The sequence below is a fragment of the Choloepus didactylus genome, chromosome 4 (genome assembly GCF_015220235.1).
Source record: "Choloepus didactylus isolate mChoDid1 chromosome 4, mChoDid1.pri, whole genome shotgun sequence".
NCBI classification, from domain to species: Eukaryota; Metazoa; Chordata; class Mammalia; order Pilosa; family Megalonychidae; genus Choloepus; species Choloepus didactylus.
In genome coordinates this window covers 192,357,766-192,376,485 of record NC_051310.1, presented here as the reverse complement: position 1 = coordinate 192,376,485, position 18,720 = coordinate 192,357,766, and positions in this window count along the sequence as shown.

Sequence of the window (18,720 nt, the reverse complement as noted above, 5' to 3'; positions counted from 1 at the left end):
AAGTGTATTTATTAGAGCTGTATAAGAAAGGAACAACAGATAAGGCCAAGGATCAACAAAAGACTTTGTTATTCCAGTTTAATTGCTTAAAGGAAACATTTTCCAGGATGTTCATACTTCCCCTTACTCTGCTGTGTGGTTCACAGAAAAGTATTTGGATAACACAGGAATTAGGAGGGAACACTTTATTTGGTCACAACTTCTACTGTACTAAATTCTTCAATTCTCTCTACCATCTCTCTAATAAGTGGATACATACAGATAGAAAACTGCACTGATTTCCCTTTTTACAGTGCCTTTGTATTTTATTTTATTGAAATTTAACAGTTCTGTGCTATATATAGGTGGCAAAAAGAAAAGCAGTACAAAATGGTATATAGTGAAGAATAAATCTCTTTCCCCGCTAACTCCTGATCCTGTTTGCCTTCAGCAGAGATAACTTCCATTATGATCTTTACAGTATATTTTCAAAAACTTCCCATGTAAATTCATTCATTTGAACAGATTAGATTGAATGCAAATGGTAATGAAGAGAAGTCATTAACCATAATTTGTAGGATAGTGTTTTTACAATGTTCTTTAAACATTAGTTATTTCATAGGATTTCAAAGGCTCTTCCCAGGGCAATTATTATCTTTTCTTGTCTCAATATGTAGGTAAAAGAATTCAGCAGAGTCAGAGTCAAACCAAGTTCAGGGAGGAGAAAGTGGTTGACTAGAAAGGGGATACACAGGGTAACTTTTAAGGTGAAGAAAATGTTCTGTTTGGTACTCGGTGGTAGATACTTGACTCAATGCATTTGTCAAAAATCCATAGAACTATACTCAATGAAATGAATCTTAAAACATGTAAACCAATTAAAAAATCAACCAGGTTGTCATGGATAGCAGGATGGAATGCATACTATGATGAATGAACCTAACTGTATTCTAAATATGTGTCATAAGCACACTGGAGGTGGGAGGGATTAGCTGACCTAAGTAACTTTGAAAAATGCTGTTTTTACTAGAAATTGTGAGGTTGTAGACAAAAGGAGACCTTGTACTCTAGTTGGTAATTTTATTCCTCATATGTTTATGAGTTAGCAATTCTGAAACTGCTGCACAGTTATACTGTTGTTAAACCAATAAATAGTTCTTGGATGGTGAGAGCCAGATTTCTCACCATAGAAGAGGGAAGTTTCAGAGAAGCATGAAATGAATACTAGAGCTAACCCTGTGGTATTGGAATACAGTTGTTGGAAATACCAGAAGGAACTCATGTTTACTTTTATACACACACACATACACACACATGCAAAGTGCTCTCTTCAATCCTCTACTGGAAAAGTACTCAACAATATATTTTCTTCTTGTTTAGAGTTTGAGTTTATATACATATATATATGTATTTCTTTTTCCAGATTCTAATTTGGAAGCTCAGAAAAGCTTGCTTGAAAGAAAATTTGATAGTGTTCCTATGGATAGTAACATTGGGTTTCACTTATTTCACATTCTTCCTGTGTTGTCACAAAAGAGTAGTCTGTGAGAATTTTGGATATGAAAATATTTGTGTAACATTATATCAAGCAAAACCTTGAAATAGTTTAGGTGTCAAACAATAGAATAAATGGAGAATTTTGAGAGCATAATGATGAGGAGTGTGGGCAAGTGAGTCAAAAACAGATGGTATGAAACCTCGCTATAGTTCTCAAGAGCTGCCTGACTTTGTTTCAGGTATTTCTGCTTCAGGCTCTCTATCTCATATGTAAGATGGAAACAATATTAAATTTGCAAAAAGGGTTAATGAGAAAAAATGAGATAAAAACCTGAAGCATATTTCTCATTCTTCCTTCCATAAAGAACTTTGTTTTCGGTATTTGCATTATTAACTTAATTATGAAGAGTATTGACATCCCCTAGTGAACTTTCTGTGGTAAATGACTAAAATAGAAATATACATAACTATACTTTTCTCAGTGCTGTGACAAAGTGGAGTTCATGTCTTCACTGGAAGAATGACAGATCTGTCAGAGCCATGCAAGCACAGATTTGTTTTGCTGTCTGTGTTTAATGTTAATATTTCTTCAATCCAAAAAATAGCTTAAACATTTTTAACAAGTCAGGTATTAGCTCTAAATAATTTAATATACAACAGTTTTGAATAGAAACTAAGGCAATATGGACAATTTCACAACTTTTATATAATAGATCTTTGAGGATAGGTTACTCCTTTCCCATAAATACCTCTGTCTGTATTCTTTCCCATTCCTAGCTCCAAGTTTGCTAGCAATCCCTAAGTTAGCAACAACTCTTTATAAGATATTAATGTATAAATCATGATTTATAGAAATGGTAAGCTGGGCTTAATTCTCCTCTCTTCTTCCTTACCCAGACATCCTGGAAAGACACATGCTCAGATAAATTGCACACCAGTGACAGAGTTTATTCTTACAGGCCTCACAGATCATCAGGTGTTGAAGATGTCCCTCTTTGTGGTTTTCTTTTCCATCTATCTTTGTACAGTAGCAAGCAACCAGAATTTGATTCTAGTCATTAGGACAGACACAAGACCCAACATGCCAATGTACTTCTTTCTTAGCCACTTGGATTTTGTCAAATTCTGTTAGGCCTCTGTCATTACTCCCAAACACTTGGAAATTTTTTTCCTTCTTTCCTTTTTTTTTTTTTTTTTTTTTTTTTTGGTTTATTTTAAGAATTTCACAATGTAGCTTCATAGAATTAAGATCTTATGGGATTTCACAAAGACTAAAATAAATGTCTCATCCCTCTTAAAACCCAATGAAAAAAGTGAAATACAGCATCATAAAATTTAATGTAGTTTACCCTTAGCCCAAGGTCTAAACCAAAGACACTGGATTATTTGTGGTATTATATTGTGGGAATACAGATCAGTGACATGATCCAGGTTCACAAATCCTTAATTGGGCTTCCCTCCCATAAGCCCATCCTCAGCATTTACTCTAGTTTTCTGTTCCTGGTCACCAGGAAGCTCGTTGATCCCTTCACTAAAGAGGAGCTCTATTCCTCTCTTCAGTGGATGCCCATGATCAAATAAATTTAACAATGGCTTTACATAGGGAGGCATTACTAGGGATAAGGGGCAGGGTTTTCATGCTTAATTCCTAACCTCCCTCTATGAAGAATTCAATTCATATCAACAAAATTCATCCATTCAATTTTTTTGTAGCAGATGTTTTTTATATTTTTTATTGTAGAATATAACATATCTACATAGAAGTGATAACTTTACAAGTGTAATTTAATAACTAGTTAGAAAGCAAATTTCAATTATGTTATACAGTTCCACAATTTCATTTATTTCCATATTATGAAATATAACATACATGCAAAAAGTTATTATCTTTCAAAGTATGGTTTAACAAGCAGTTATATAGGAAATTTCTAAAAATATGTTGTTACATTACCATAGTTTCAGTTACTTCCTTATTGTGAGAGATAACAGATATACAAAAAGGTGATAACTTTCAAATTGCCATTTAATAAGTAGCTATAGAACAAATGTCAAAGGATGCTATGGGTTATAGTTCCAGTTCCACCATTTCAATTCTTTCCTTCTAGTTATTCTAATACCCTAGCATCTAACAAGAAGAAAGTTATATAGATTCAGTATTCATAATTCTTTGTTTAATTTCATCTTGTCTGTTGTTACCCCTTCCTCTAATTTATTCACTTTCCTGATCTTCAGGGATATCTAGGCAGTGACGACTCTAAATTGTTCAGGTTGAAAAGGAGTGTTAAAATTATGGGGAAAAGAGGACACATCTGGTTGATGTTTTTGAAGAGGCTATTGCTTCTGGGTTTTGGGACTTAGCATAGGAGTTCTCTGGAGGATTTGAGTTTCTGAAGAATAAACTTAGTAAGTGAATTTTTTATAGAGTCTCAGATAGGGATCTTGGTATTCTTTAGGGTTTGGGGGACTACTGTTGTATTGGGCTTATCATACAGTGACCATTTGACACATCTAGCTGAAGCTTGCATAGGAGTAATCTCCATGACAGCATGTTGATTCTATATGAGTTCTTTTAGCCACTGAAACCTTATTTTGTTGCCTTTCTTTTCTCCCTTTTGATCAAAAAGGCATTTTCAACCCCTTGTTGCTAGGGTCAGGCTCATTTCTGCAATCCATAGTCCACATTGCCAGGGAGACTGATTCATCTGGGAGGTTCTGTCCCATGTTGTGGAGAGGGTGATGAATTTATTTGCAGGGTTAGCTTAGAGAGAGAAAGTCCACATTTGAGCCACAACAGAGATTCTCTGGAGTTGACATGTAGGCATAATTGTAGGTGGGCTTAGCCTTCCCTTTACAGCCATAAATTTCACCAGACCAAGCCTCAAGATCAAGGGCTTGTCTTGTAAGTTTGTGGGTCCCCAAGTTCCCATGGCACATGTTATGTCCATGATAATCCATCCATACCTCACTCCAAATGGCTATGGATTTTGATCTGTGCTGTTAGCACATTCATTTCTTCAGTTCTGATTGTCTCTGTTTCTTACATGTTCCTTATATCTGCCATCCTGAAGATGCAGTTAGCTGAGGGCAGGTATAAAATCTTCTCCACATGTAGCTCCCACATGCTGACCATTACCATTTCTATTGCACCCTGATTTATATGTACTTACAACCAAACTCAAACCATTCCCTTGACACACACAAGATGGCCACCATCTTCTATATGATGATCATCCCCATTTTGAACTTTTGATCTACTGCCTCTGGAACAAGGATGTGAAGAAATTCATCAACAGAAAACAACCTTCTGTGCTCATGAAATTAAGTAAATGTCTAGAATATAAAAAAGTGGACTTTTCTTCATGATATGCGTTTTTCCTTATTATAATGTTACTATATTGCCTTGTTCTTTGTTGGTGATCAATAAAGAACTGTGAAGTGGAAAATAAAATCATTTTCTGTATTCTTTATAAGCAAGTTTGTCATAAAATTATATTTATATTTAGAAGATAATTAAGTTATATCAAGTTTCCTATTTCTCAAATGAAGATTATATAAAAATAATTTATCTGATCTGAAAGACATCCAACTAGATACTGGTTAAGAATGGATTGAAAGTGCAGGTGCTTGGGTACCAAGTTTAGGATTCTAAGAGTAAAATATATTTCAAGTTTAAGCCGAGAGATGACTGTAAGCCAGTTGTTTCTAGTAGAGGTGATTTTTACTCTCTCCTAGGAAAAATATATATACTCTCACAAACAAGTACATATTTCATAATCTTTTATTATACAACATGTAAAATATCTAAAACCTCCTGTGAGCCTCATTTCTTTCTGTGATTGAGGTTACCATGTGGAGTAATTTTATCTCCTTTGATGAGATTCCTTTAGTTCTCCTTCTAAGGCATATCTGCTACCAATGAATGATCTTAATATTGTTTACATGAGCAGGTCTTTAAGTCACCTTTAAATTTGAATGATAATTTTGCTGGATAAATTGTTTTTGGTGACTTTTTTCTATCAACACTTTGACTGTTTCACCTTATTGCCTTCTGGTTGTTCAGAAGTCAGTTGTTCTTATTGTTGTCCCTTATATAGGATCAGCCATTTTCTCTTGCTGCTTTCATGAATTTCTCTGTCTTTGGCTGACAACAGCTGACAATGATGTTTATAGGTGAAGATATATTTGTTTTTTTCCAACTAGGGTTTGGTTGAGCCCCTGTGATCTGTTTCTCAATGATTTTTTTCTCAAATTGGAGATATTTTTGGCCTAGGATTCTTCAAATATATTTGGTCCTTCCTTTCCCTTCTCCTATTTGGGCCTCTCATTTAATCTTTATTGGTTCCAGTGTCCGTGAGGCTTTTTTTCAACCTTTCCTCATTCTGTTCTTTAGGTGGGATACATTCTATTTACCTATTTCTCAAGTTCCCTGATTCCTTCTTCTACCACCTCAAATCAGCTGGTGAGTCCATCCAGTAAATTTTCAATTCGGATACTATACTTTTTAACTCCTGAATTTCTGGTTCATTCTTTTTAAAACATTTTATTGCTTTAGCAATTCTCTCTTTTTGGTAAGATGTTGTTTTCATGTTTCCCTTTACTTCTTTATAGATGGTTTATTTTCTCTTTTTTTAGCATATTAGTGATAGGGAACTTCCTTTGTATGATAAGCCCAGCATCTAGACATCTAGGTCCCCTCAGTGATAGTTTATATTGACTGCTATCTTTTCCTTGCACATGGGTCACAGTTTCCTGTTTCTTTGTTTCTGTTGTGACATTTTTTGAAAACTGAATATTTGCATGATGTAAGGTTGCAATTCTTAAATTGATATCCACCCCCATCCCACCCCCACACACACTCACCAGGTGTTTGTTGTTGCTGCTGTTTGTTAACTCTTCTGAACTAATTCTGTATTTCCTCTATCTTGTAGTCACTGGGGTTCTCTGCTCAGCTGATGATTGGTCAAAATTTCCTTAAGTTCCTTGAACAAATGCCTTCCATGCTTTGATGATTACTGTTGTGTGTTCGTGTGTGTATGTGTGTGTGTGTAATGTACATGCTTTCAATATTCAGGCATTTACAGCTCTGTTTATTTCCTGCTTTGTCAGGGCCCCAAGTCAGTACAGATGAGAGATCAGGGCCTTCTCAGGTCATTCCAGGGTAGGCACAGAGCCCTGCATATGAATTTGATCTACTGGATCACCAGATGGCAATACCTATGGACATTTTATTCCCAGATCTTCCTTTTAAAGCTTTTGACCAGGCTTTGGTTTGCCCCAACTGGGATTGCAGATCACCTTACTGCTTTTCCAGACAACTTCCTTCCAGGTCACTCAGCAACAACTGCAGTCATCGCCACAGACTTCTACTCCTATTTAAAGACCCATTTGAAAACTGTAGGATTTAATGTAATCTACTGTCATGTAACATTCTGTCCAGAAATTTTCTGATTTTTACCTTCTTATAGGTATCCCAGAAGTTCTTTCCCAATGGAGGTCTGTCTCACTGGTAATGCCCTGTTCTATGCCTAAAGCTCCATTCCTTGTAAAATCAGATCCACATATACCTCCAATTACAGACAATTTTATTAACTTCTGTAACACTCATGAGAATCCAAGATCCACTAGGGAATGCACTGTGTTGTCAACTGCAAAACCAGTGATCAAAAATGAAATTTTGCCTTTGAAAATTTGAGATCTGGATGACACACATTGCTTGGGAAATTGGTTATTCTTCTCAAGATATTAAGAAGTCTAATTATTCTTTACTAATCTTTGTAAAGAAAAATTGTGTTATGAACTTTTCATGTCTGACCTAAAATTAATTGTCATGTTATTGAAATAAGATTATTACAATAATGACCTCCTTGGGGGTTCAAGGGATTCCATTGACATAACTTTCCATAATCTGTTGTTATAAATCATTCCTAAGTTTGAAGAAGCCTCTACAAACTATTCACCATATTTACTTTATTCACAGGGACTCAACCCAAAAGTTCTTACAGACTATTCACTCCCTTGTGACAACACAGGAAGAATGATAAATAAGTGAGCCCCAAAGTTATTATCTAATTAGGGATGCTATGAAATTGTCTTTCAATCTCTCCTAAGCCTCCAAATGAGAATGTGGGGCAAAAAAAGAAGCTCCTGAACTATAAACAGTTAGGAAAAACAGTGTTGAGGAATTTATTCAATAGAAGATTGAGGAGAGCACTGTATATATATTAAGCTAAACATGAGTTCATTCTGATGTTTCCAACAACTCTATTCCAATGCTGCAGTGTTAGCTCTAGTCTTCATTTCATGCTTCTCTGAAACTGCCATCTCTTATAGTAAGAAATCTGGTTCCCACCACCCAAGAACTATTTGTTTAACTGCAGTATACATGTGTAGCTGTTTAAGGATTGCTAACTCATAATCCTACAAGAAAAAAATTATCAACTAGAGTACAAGGTATAAATATAGTTCTTTTTTTCTACAAACTCACAATTTATAGTAAAATCAGCATTTTTCTAAAGTTATTATGTCAGCTAATTCCACACTGCCCTGCCACAAGTGTGCTAAAGTCATACATTTAGAATTCAGCAATATTTATTTGTGATAGTATGCAAGTCATTCTGTTATCACCTCATATCATGGTTGATTGTCTAATTGGTTTACATATATAACAATTCACTATTTTGGGGTACAGTTCTATGGATATTTGACAAATGCATCAAGTATCTACCGACTAGTACCAAACAGAACATTTTCTTTACCCTAAAAGTTCCCCTATTTGTCCCTTTTGTAGCCAACCACTTTTTCCTCACATAACTTTTTTCAAATATTTTGAAATATTTTACATACAAGTTGAGAAATGGGGAGATAATAATTGCCCTGAGACAAGCCATTAAAATCCTAAAAAGAATAATGTTTAATGAACATTATGAAAGCACATTACTAGAAATTATGGTTAACAAATTCTCTTCCTTTTCATTTAAATTCAATTTAATTTATTCATATGCATGAGTTTACATAGGAAATTTTTGAAAATATACTGTAAAGATAATTACAGAGGTTATCTCTGCTGAAGGGAAACAGGATCAGGAGTTAGTGGTGAAGGAGATTTATTCTTCACTATATACCATTTTGTACTGCTTTTCTTTTGCCGCCTATATACAGCACAAGACTTTAAAATAAATTTCAATAAAATAAAATACAAAGGCAATGGAAAAAAACAAAAATCACTACAATCTTCTACTTGTATGTATCCACTTATTGGAAAGATGGTAGAGAGAACTACAAAATTAGTAAATTAAAAGTTCCTGGCTAAATAATGCATCATGTACAAGGCAATGCCAGATACTGAGTCTCCCCACCCCATTATATTGCAGGTCAGAATTCTGGTCTGGAATTTATTTAATAGAAAACTGTGGGGAAAAATTAACATTCAAAGCCAGTGTATGAAACAGACAAGTCATTCCTTGTTTCTCCACAAAACATAGGCATAACAATGTGGACCCTGAGACCAAGGGTCAGGGACATGCTCTGTCAGAGGGCCTGCAATCAGGAGGCTGCTGAGTGGGTGGGAGGAGGCTCCACCTCCCCTAATGAGGGAAGACTTGGAGGAGCAACTTTCATTTCCATAGAGTCTGCCAGTTGTTTTTTCAAACTTTCAATTTCTACCTTATGTTCACCCAGTGCTTCCTTTATATCCTTCATCTCTTTTGCCATATCTTTCCTGAACTCTTTAATTTGGTTTTTGAGTTGATTTATCATATTTCTTTGAAAGTCTTTAATTGATTGTTTCATTAAAATGAAAAGACATCTCAAATCTACATCCATATCCCTTGCCTTGCCTCTCACCTTACTCCCCAGACAAAATAAGCTTTACCACCCACTCTGCAACCTTCTCCACCAACCATCAAACCCTGGGCTTGGTTCATTTGCCCAGCCACTGAGTCCTTCTGGCCAGCAGTGTGGCCAGCATCTATGTGAGCACTGGGATCTCAGTCTCCCTCATCTCCATGCCCCACTCCTCTAGCTCCCAGGGTGGCTGGGGGTCTGGGGGTCTGCCCAAAATAATGGCCATGGGTCTTACAGGAATGGGGGGTTTTCAGAGTGAGAAAGAGTCCATGCAACCCCTGAATGACCACCTGTCACCTACCTGGACAGGGTGAGGAGCCTGGAGACTTCAGGGACTGGAGCCACTAATTCAAGATCATTGTGGAACTGAGGTCTCAGATCTTTGAAATTTCTGTGGACAATGCCTGCATTTTCTGCAGACTAACAATGCCTGGCTGGCTGCTGATGACTTCAGAGTCAAGTACGACTGAGCTTGCCATGTGCCAGTCTGTGGAGTGTGACATCCATGGGCTTCACAAGGTCACTGATGACACCAAAGTCACTCAGCTGCAGCCAGAGATGGAGATCAATGCTCTCAAAGAGGAGCTGCTCTTCATTAAGAACCATGAGGAGGAAGTAAGGGCCTACAAGCCCAGATTGCCATCTTTGGGCTGACCATAGAGGTGGATGTACCCAAGCCTCAGGACCTTAGCAAGATCATGGCAGACATCTGAGTCCAGCATGATGAGTTGGCTCAAAAGAACCAAGAATAGCTGGGCAAGTATTGGTCTCAGCAGATTGAAGAGAGCAACACAGTGGTTACTTCTCAGTCTGCTGAGATAGGAGCTACTGAGACGACACTCACAGAGCTGAGACATACTGTCCAGTCCTTGGATATCAACCTGGACTCCAGGAGAAAACTGAAAGCCAGTCTGGAGAATTACCTGTGGGAGGTGGAAGCCTGCTATGCCCTGCAGATGGAGCAGCTCAACAGGGTCCTGCTTCACCTGGAGTCAGAGCTGGCACAGACCTGGACAGAGGGGCAGCACCAGGTCTAGGAGTACAAGGCCCTGCAGAACATCAAAGTCAAGCTGGAGCCTGAGATTGCCTCCTATCACCACCTGCTAGAAGATGGAAGGGACTCCAGTCTCAATGACACCTTGGACAGCAGCAACTCCATGCAAACCATCCACAAGACCACCACCCACAGGATTGTGGGTGGCAAAGTGATATCTGAGACCACCAACACCAAAGTTCTGAGGCACTGAGGTAGCAGAAGCAGGGTAAACTTTGGGGAACCAGTGACCAATAAAAATTTCTGCATCTTCAAAAAAAATTGAAACAATATCTCAACTCTATATTAATTGCAGTATAAGTGTGTTCCTTTGGCCATATCTTTGTTTTTCCTAGTATAATTTATAGCTTTCTGTTGTCTAGGCATGGTTTCCTTGGTTACTCCAATCAGATTTTCCAAGACCAGAATGGGCTCAGGTCTCAGAATGGGGTGATATTCAGTTTTGAGTTTCCCTAAGGGTGTATCTTAGAAGAATGACATATTTTCCTGTGAGGTCTCCAGCTGCTGTGCTTTTCCTAACCAGCTCAGCAGGAGGAACCCATCAACCTGTCACTTCCAACTGGTGTAAAAAGGTGTGGCCCCTTTCTTCTTAGTTTAAGTTGTTTTTGTTTTGGCTGTTTTTTCCCAGGCTCTGGGGTCTGAGTTCTGAAGGGAAGGCTGACACTAGAGCTGGGCCCCACCTCCTTCCTCATGGGGAAAATACACCTCCTAGGGAGTTATTTTCTGCATTTGAATTGCTCCTTTCTCTCTCTGACTCTGTTATTTCCACTCCATCTGGGTCAGAGCACAGTGAACTGAAAATTGCTGAGGCTCCCTCCACTGAGACACTCAGGTTGGAGAGAGAAAAAGGGAAAGAAAGCCCCTTTTCAGAGCCAGTCTATGGCCTCCCAGTTTTCACCATTGGTCAGAGAGCGCAACTGGTCTTCTGGGCTTCCTATCTCAGGTCACAGCAGTTTTCTATCTTGTTAAGATCAGTTGTCTCTAAAAGCCTCTGTTTGTTAGGAGTTTGTCTATGTTTGTAGCTTATATTCAGCAGCCCACATTTGTTAATTAAAACCCCAGTAGGAGCTGTGGTGAGCTATATTTGCTTGCTCCCAATGGAGATTACTGCTTTCTCCTACAGTGATGTTTTGCAGCTCAGCCTGCCATTGGAGGAGGGGGCTTACAGTGCAGTTCTGCAATTTTTAATTACAGATTTTATCCTGTGATCACAGCCATTCCACCCAGTCCAAGTTGGTGTACAATATGTGGACAGCCATGGTTGTTCCCCAGCGGTTGTTCCAGATTATTTACTATTATTTCTGTTTTTTTATGGTTGCTCCAGGGGACTAACTAAATTCCACTCCTCTCTATGCTACCGTCTTGCCCTTTCCTCAGAATAAACACTTTTTTAAAAAGCCATGGAGCTATACTACACAACATTGTACTCTAAGTTAAACCATAGACTATAGTTAATAAAACCATTACAAAAATGTGTTATCATCAATTCTAACAAATGTACTACATCAATGCAAGGTGTTAGTAACAGGGTAATATATGAGAGTTCTGTTTTTTATGCATGATTGTTCTATAAACCCACAACTTCTCTAATAAAGAAGAAAAAAAAAATAGAAAGGTAGACAATAGGAGAAAAAGTCAAATTAGTAATTTCTAATTCCTGTTTTACTAAAAATACTGAAAAGTGGTTGCACAAGATGTCATCAAGCCCTTGGGCTCCACTCTGCTCATAATGTGATCTCTTAAGTCTGAATGTCTCAAAACAACAGAATTCATTTCTGATGCCTGAATACCCCCTAATACTCTGCTGAATGCCATAAAAATGTCCTCTTCTAGGAATATAATTAATTATCTAGCTTTTAAAAGTTACTATTGGCTAAATCCCAATTCTGAAATAATATAAATATGACTTACATTTTAGCTACTGTTTGTGTTTGTTTCCCTTTCTTGAAGGTAAATTCCTTGAAAAATACAAATTACTTGAAAATAGGACAAAACCAATAAATAACTCTTGGCCTATTTCATGTTTGTTTTCCTAAATCAGATCAAAAAAAAGGAAAATGTTTTATTGCTGATGGTGAAACTCTGTTTCTTCTCATATCAGGAAATGTATGTGTATGTATATTTATGTATATGCATGTCTGTGAGAAACACAACTGAAGCATAAGCAAAAACTTTTATAGTACTGTTCCCAATTTCATAAAATCCTTTCCCCTTTCCAATCCAGCTTTCCCACCACCACTGAAGTGAACCCTTTCTAAATTATCTATCATGCTATTGACAAATACAATTGACAAAAATTTGGATTTCCTCTGGAATTTGAAAACATATTACATTGCCTCTTTCCTTGTCTTTTGTGACACCATGTTTCCTTTGTTTTTTTCCAACTTTTCTAATTACTGTTTCAGCTTCCTCTTTTCAGCTTAGTTCAAGATCCTCATTCCCTTTGAGACTTTTTTTTAAATGACCAAAGACTTCAATAGTTTATGAGTCTCAAATTTATTTCACCATCTTAGACATCTCTTCTCAGTTATAGATACTTATATTCAGATATTCAGTTGTGAGTTCAATTTGGATGTCTCAAAGGCACCTCTGGTTCTATGTGCCCTTCCTCTACTTGGAAGGAATTATTATGATTTATGATTGCATGCTCCTTTGTGCAACCATTCTGTGACCATGAGGGTAGATAGCACATTACTTCTGCTCACCACTGTGTCCCTAACTCCTAGCAGAGTTGCTATCATTAAAAAAAAAAGTTAAGTCAATGTTTCTTAAAAAAACTTGTGTCCCTCAATAAGACATTACTGAACAATGTGATTTCAGCATAGCACAAACACAACCTGCTATTTGATAGGACAAAGAATTGTGTTTTGACCCTTACTTTCAATTTCTCAGTCTTATAGTTAGTTATGTACATCAGCTCCATTTAGATTTTTGAGATCCTCTAGTTTATCATGGTCATTTTTAACAGAGGAGGAAACCAGGTCTCCTCAAATTCATACAATTTCTCTGAGCTGCCAGCTATAGGTCCCTCTAATTTTGTATGTTTGAAAATTTCCATAATTAATAGTTTAAAAAAAGTTTACCACAAAGGAATTACTTTATTTACCAAAAATTAAAAATGATAACAAAATTATAATGCTTGCATTTGTTTGGGATTTGAAGTGTCAGTGCATCTCTGTTAAAAGTATAATCAGAAAATGCTGGTAAATCTCCAAAAAGAAAACATAAAAGACATTTTTTAAGATGAAAAAATATAAACATATTTCACAAATAATGTGAAGATATATCAATAAAATCCAAGGTAATCAGTGAATAAGATTTACCAAAATTTTACCGCAAATGGCACAGCTTATAAGCTGGAGAAAAAAATTTAAAATACAATGTGAAAAAATCTATTTACAATAGTGTGTGATTTGTTACATATTTGTATATTGACTAAGCCATGAATATAAAAAATCCAAATGGGAAAATAATTACTAAAGAAATATAAATTTTTGGCTATGAAATTTAATGAAAGATGAAAGTGGTAATATTCTACTACTTTCTTATCTTTCTTTTAGATAGCTTACTTCATTTAGAACACTGATTACTTAAAATAGTATCAATAATAGTAACTAAGCTACCACTATTTGAAAGGCCCTGCAGATAACCAGATAACTCTATCAGATTCACTTCCTCATTAGAGAGTGACAGAAATGGAAAGACTTATAATGTAGTATAAAAATATAACAGTGATACAGGAAAGGCACAAAGGCTACACTGAGAAAAGATTAATTAACTTTATTTGGGGGTGGGGGATCAGGTAAGGAAAATATTGATTGAATTTTGGGAAATCCAAGATTTTACCTTTTGAACTTGCACTTGAAAGATGAGAACAGTTTGACATTGTGCAAGAGGAAAGGCTGCAGAGAATATTTTGGTGGCACAGCATGTGTGGCCATGGTCAGAGAAGGTGAGGTAGAGAACAAGTGCAAAGACAGTGAAGGGCCCAGCTCACAAATAGCCCTCTATGAGTTTTGAATAAAACCTAAAGTAGAGGGAAACAGAATAACATTTTCAAAAGGTCCCTCCAACAAGATAATTTGGAATGAACGGCAGAGGCATTGGAGGGTGTCAGGAGTCCTGATAAAGAGACCGTTTGCAAGTGTTTGGTACTGTCAAGACTGTGATAAAAATGTAAGTTTGAAAACAACACAAATGACCACCATTAAGGACTATCTATGCAAATTGCACAGTAAGTTAACATGGTAGAATACCATACATCAATTGGAAAGAGACTGAGATGTGGGAAAATTAACTAAAAACTGGAATTTAAAACATAAACAGATACACACAGACACTAACACACACAAGAGCCTGTGTAGTAGCTAAAGGAATGAGAGAATTTATAGATTTATGTTTATAGTTTACTATGCCCTGACTTATGTTGTTGGTGTGCTGTGGAATTCAGAGTAAGAGGGTTGGAAGTCTTGTTTGGGGGAAAATAAAAGTTGCTTCAACTGAGATGTGGAAGACAATTTACTGATATATGTATATAACTGCATCCATGTATTTATGAATTTTTGCATCTATGTGTGTGTATATATATATATGTACCTACTTATCTCTTTCTCTACCTTTCATGTATCCATCTGTCTATCCAATGTAATATCTGCTCTATTACTACAAATGATATGAGCCTTCCAGGTATTGTGTTTTGTTTTATTATTTTGTTTTTTTTGTACATTTACTACAAGAGACACTATCATAACATAGTCTGGAGAATCTTAGAATTAATTTTGAAAAATATATAGAGATCAAATATGGGTTAAGAGTATCCATTTTAAAGTTACACTTTGAATGTGGATTCTAACACATTTATCTGCTGTGATTTGAGGCAAATTATTTAAATTCTATGAACTCCTGTTATCATCTGAAATATGAGAACTTTTTACCTACATTATAGTGTACTTATGAGGACTGATGCTATAAAGTATGTAGACTTTTTAAGCACATTTTCCAGGACATAATAAGCATTCAAATTATGTTAGACACTGTTGTTTTCATGGTCAGCACTATCATTCTTTTCAAAAATCATAGTATCATTAATTTTCAGTTTGGAAAGTAATTTAGTATCCCTTCTAAGTTTATTCCTCAAGAGAATCCTGTGCTGTAAGTAGTAGTCCCATTTCTTAAATGAGGCTCTGAGTTTATGACCTTCCCCAGAGTACATGGCTAGATAGTAGAAAAGCCTGGCATAAACCTAGCCTGGCATAAATCCCCTTCTCTTCTCACTAAAATATCTTGTCTCCCAAAGGAAGGTGCTTTTGGTAAAGGAAATCTCCATCCCTGAGGAATCAGATAATTACCTCACTGCAGTTCAAACTAAACTTCATATTCATTAATCTTAATGAAAATTTGAAACTGAGTTTGTTGCAATTGGTTTCAGTTACTATTTCCCCAGGAAAAAGCTCAGAAAGCAGTCATTTTAATTAGACCCCTGGAAACTGATTAGCAAGTAGATCCACTTTATAGCAATTATGGCACGAATTTTGTTTGCAATGGAGAGTTTTGTAATAAGACCCAGAGAGACAGTTTTCATCATCAACACTTAAGCAAACTCTGACTTCATTTTCTCTTTACTAAATGATCAGCAATTATTTAATTAAAATCAACAGATGAAGACTGGTAGCTCCAGAAAGTGGCATTCTTTTCCTAACTTTCTTAAATACTTTGAACTTTTACAGCCTGACTAGGAATAGATTCACTAACCTAAATCCTTTCATACTATATAGTATGTGCAGACAATAGGCAATTGGAACATCCTAAATTCTGTAGTGAAATGTTGCATATTAATCTGTACCAAATAATTATGGAATATAATCTCTGATTAAAATCCTTCAAAGTCAGCAGCAAACACCACTTTTAACAAAATTGAATATTTTGACATTTACAGTGGCTAGAAAACTATGTATTAAGGGAGGCTAAATAATATTTAATCCTTCCCTGAACAAAGATATCCAGAAGAGTTGTGAGGTAAAGGCCTACTCACATGGAGCAGGATATAAATGTCAAATGTGAGCTAAAAATACTAGCAATACATATATTAGGATTAAAACATAATATATATATAATATATATTATGTATGTATTATATATATATTAGGACATTAGGATATGCCATGTGTGCACAGTTTGGATGAGGGTGATGGTCTGTGAGCTGCAAATTTGGGCAAAATATTACCCATAAGCTCTAAATGTAAGGCCTAAAATTGGAAGGACATTTTATGATTTCTGCATACTATGGATGTATGCATTATGAATTAAAATATGATAAATGCTTATGCTTATGTTTTAAATGTTTTATAGAAATAAAACATTCCACATATCTGACCACCATATAAAGACTATATTAAAAGATATCAAAAGAAGTTACTCTAGAAAAAAACTATAAAAATAAAGTTGCTTGAAGTAGGAAACCAAATTTGCAGTTAAAAGTATCAGGAAATAATTGTATATGTTTGTGTGTCTATGTGTGCATATATCTGTAGGTATCTATATTTTTACTTTGAAACTTATGGAAAAAAATGAGGGGAAATGCAGAGGATTATTCACATACAGACCTATGTACTTTAGTAGTTAAACATAACATGAAATACTGAAACTAGATAAAATAGGATTCAAGTGCCAAAAATTGGGGTAAAAAATCTTTGAGCAAATTGGGTTGCAAATTAGAAATAAAAAGGAAAAATATCTAAATGAAATTCTGTATAATAAATGGTTATGAACTTGATGTGAGGAGGGGAAATGTCCCTGCATTCTCTGACTCCAACCTACAAAACTTGGGTCACGTTTGTCACCATTTCTTCCTTTTACTGAGCTTTGTTTTCTTCATGTGCAAATAGAAAATAAGAAAATTATGGATTAAGCAAATTAAAAATTGCAATCAGTGTTTGTATAAAGGTCAAATGGGAAAATAGGTATCAAGAATACTATTAAATAGAATTGAAAAGTGAAAAATATTCAAATTTATTATCAAGAGGTTATATCTATTTGCATGATATTTTTAAATGTAAGGATTATTCTAATAAAATAATTTAGTTGTATTGGTTTATCATTGTAATTCATTAAATTAAGAAAAAAGAAAAAAATACACTGTTCTCTTAATACATTAAATATATATGTGATAAAGTTCCACAGCTAATCCTAAAGCTCCTGGGAAAGTTACAAGAAATAAAACATTAACATAATTACAATTATCTGCCATAAATCACTACTCACTATCACATCTAAGAAAGAAAGGTTAGAAACATCCTGATTAATATCAAGGAGGACAAGGATTCCTATTATCACAATTATTATGATTTTTTAACAACTCTAGAATAGGGATCTTTGTGAGGGTGAGGATCAAAACTTGAAGGGTAGAAAGAAAGGAATCAAATGCAATAATGGTTAGAGAAACAATAGGAGGCTTAAGTATTATCAAGAAGGCAAATTTCCCATTATTTCTGGATGATGTGATTACCTAGAAAATCCAAAAAGAGCTAAAAACTATTATAATTATTAAAATTATATTAATATGACCTTCTATTCAACATCACAGTCAGTTTCAAGAATAATATTTCCAAAATAATAATAAAAAAAAAGAGCTGAGACTTGTCCTAAGTACATGAGGCCACCTGGAAAAGCTTACTGACAGGTATTAAAAAATTCATAAATAATGGAGAAGTGGAGCGCATTCTAAAGAGGGATATGACTCAATATTATACAGAATTTTAATACTGCCCTCAAGTTAATTTGTAAATATGATGCAATTTTAATCAAATTATTTTTTGTGGAAAATGTAATAGATTCTAAAATTATATAATTGTATCTCAATATATATAAACTATATGTTATAGATGTTTATATAATTATATTTATTATATACTATACATATTTTACATAATTGTATATTCAAATATCTGTATAGAAGTATATATTAAAATATATAATTGTTTTGGAAGAAATAATGGATGATCCTTACTATAATTGCTTGGAAGAAAAGAATATTAGGTGAAAATATACACTGCCATGTATTAAGGCATATTCAATCTATAACAATCTTTACAGTGTGGAGCAAGCTGAAAAAATAGCTTTATGAATCACATAATAGAAATCAGAGAAACAAACCAAGGTTAGAGGGAGTATTTCAGGCATTTTATTAATGCATTTTTAACTACTGCTCATATTCATTTCTGAACAGCATGATATTGGATTTCATTTTAGGCCAGATTTTCCTGCTGTTTGTTTTCAGTACACTGCACATTGTTTTTGTTTTTTTTAAATAATTGATCATACTTTGAGGAAATCTATTTATTTCACTATGC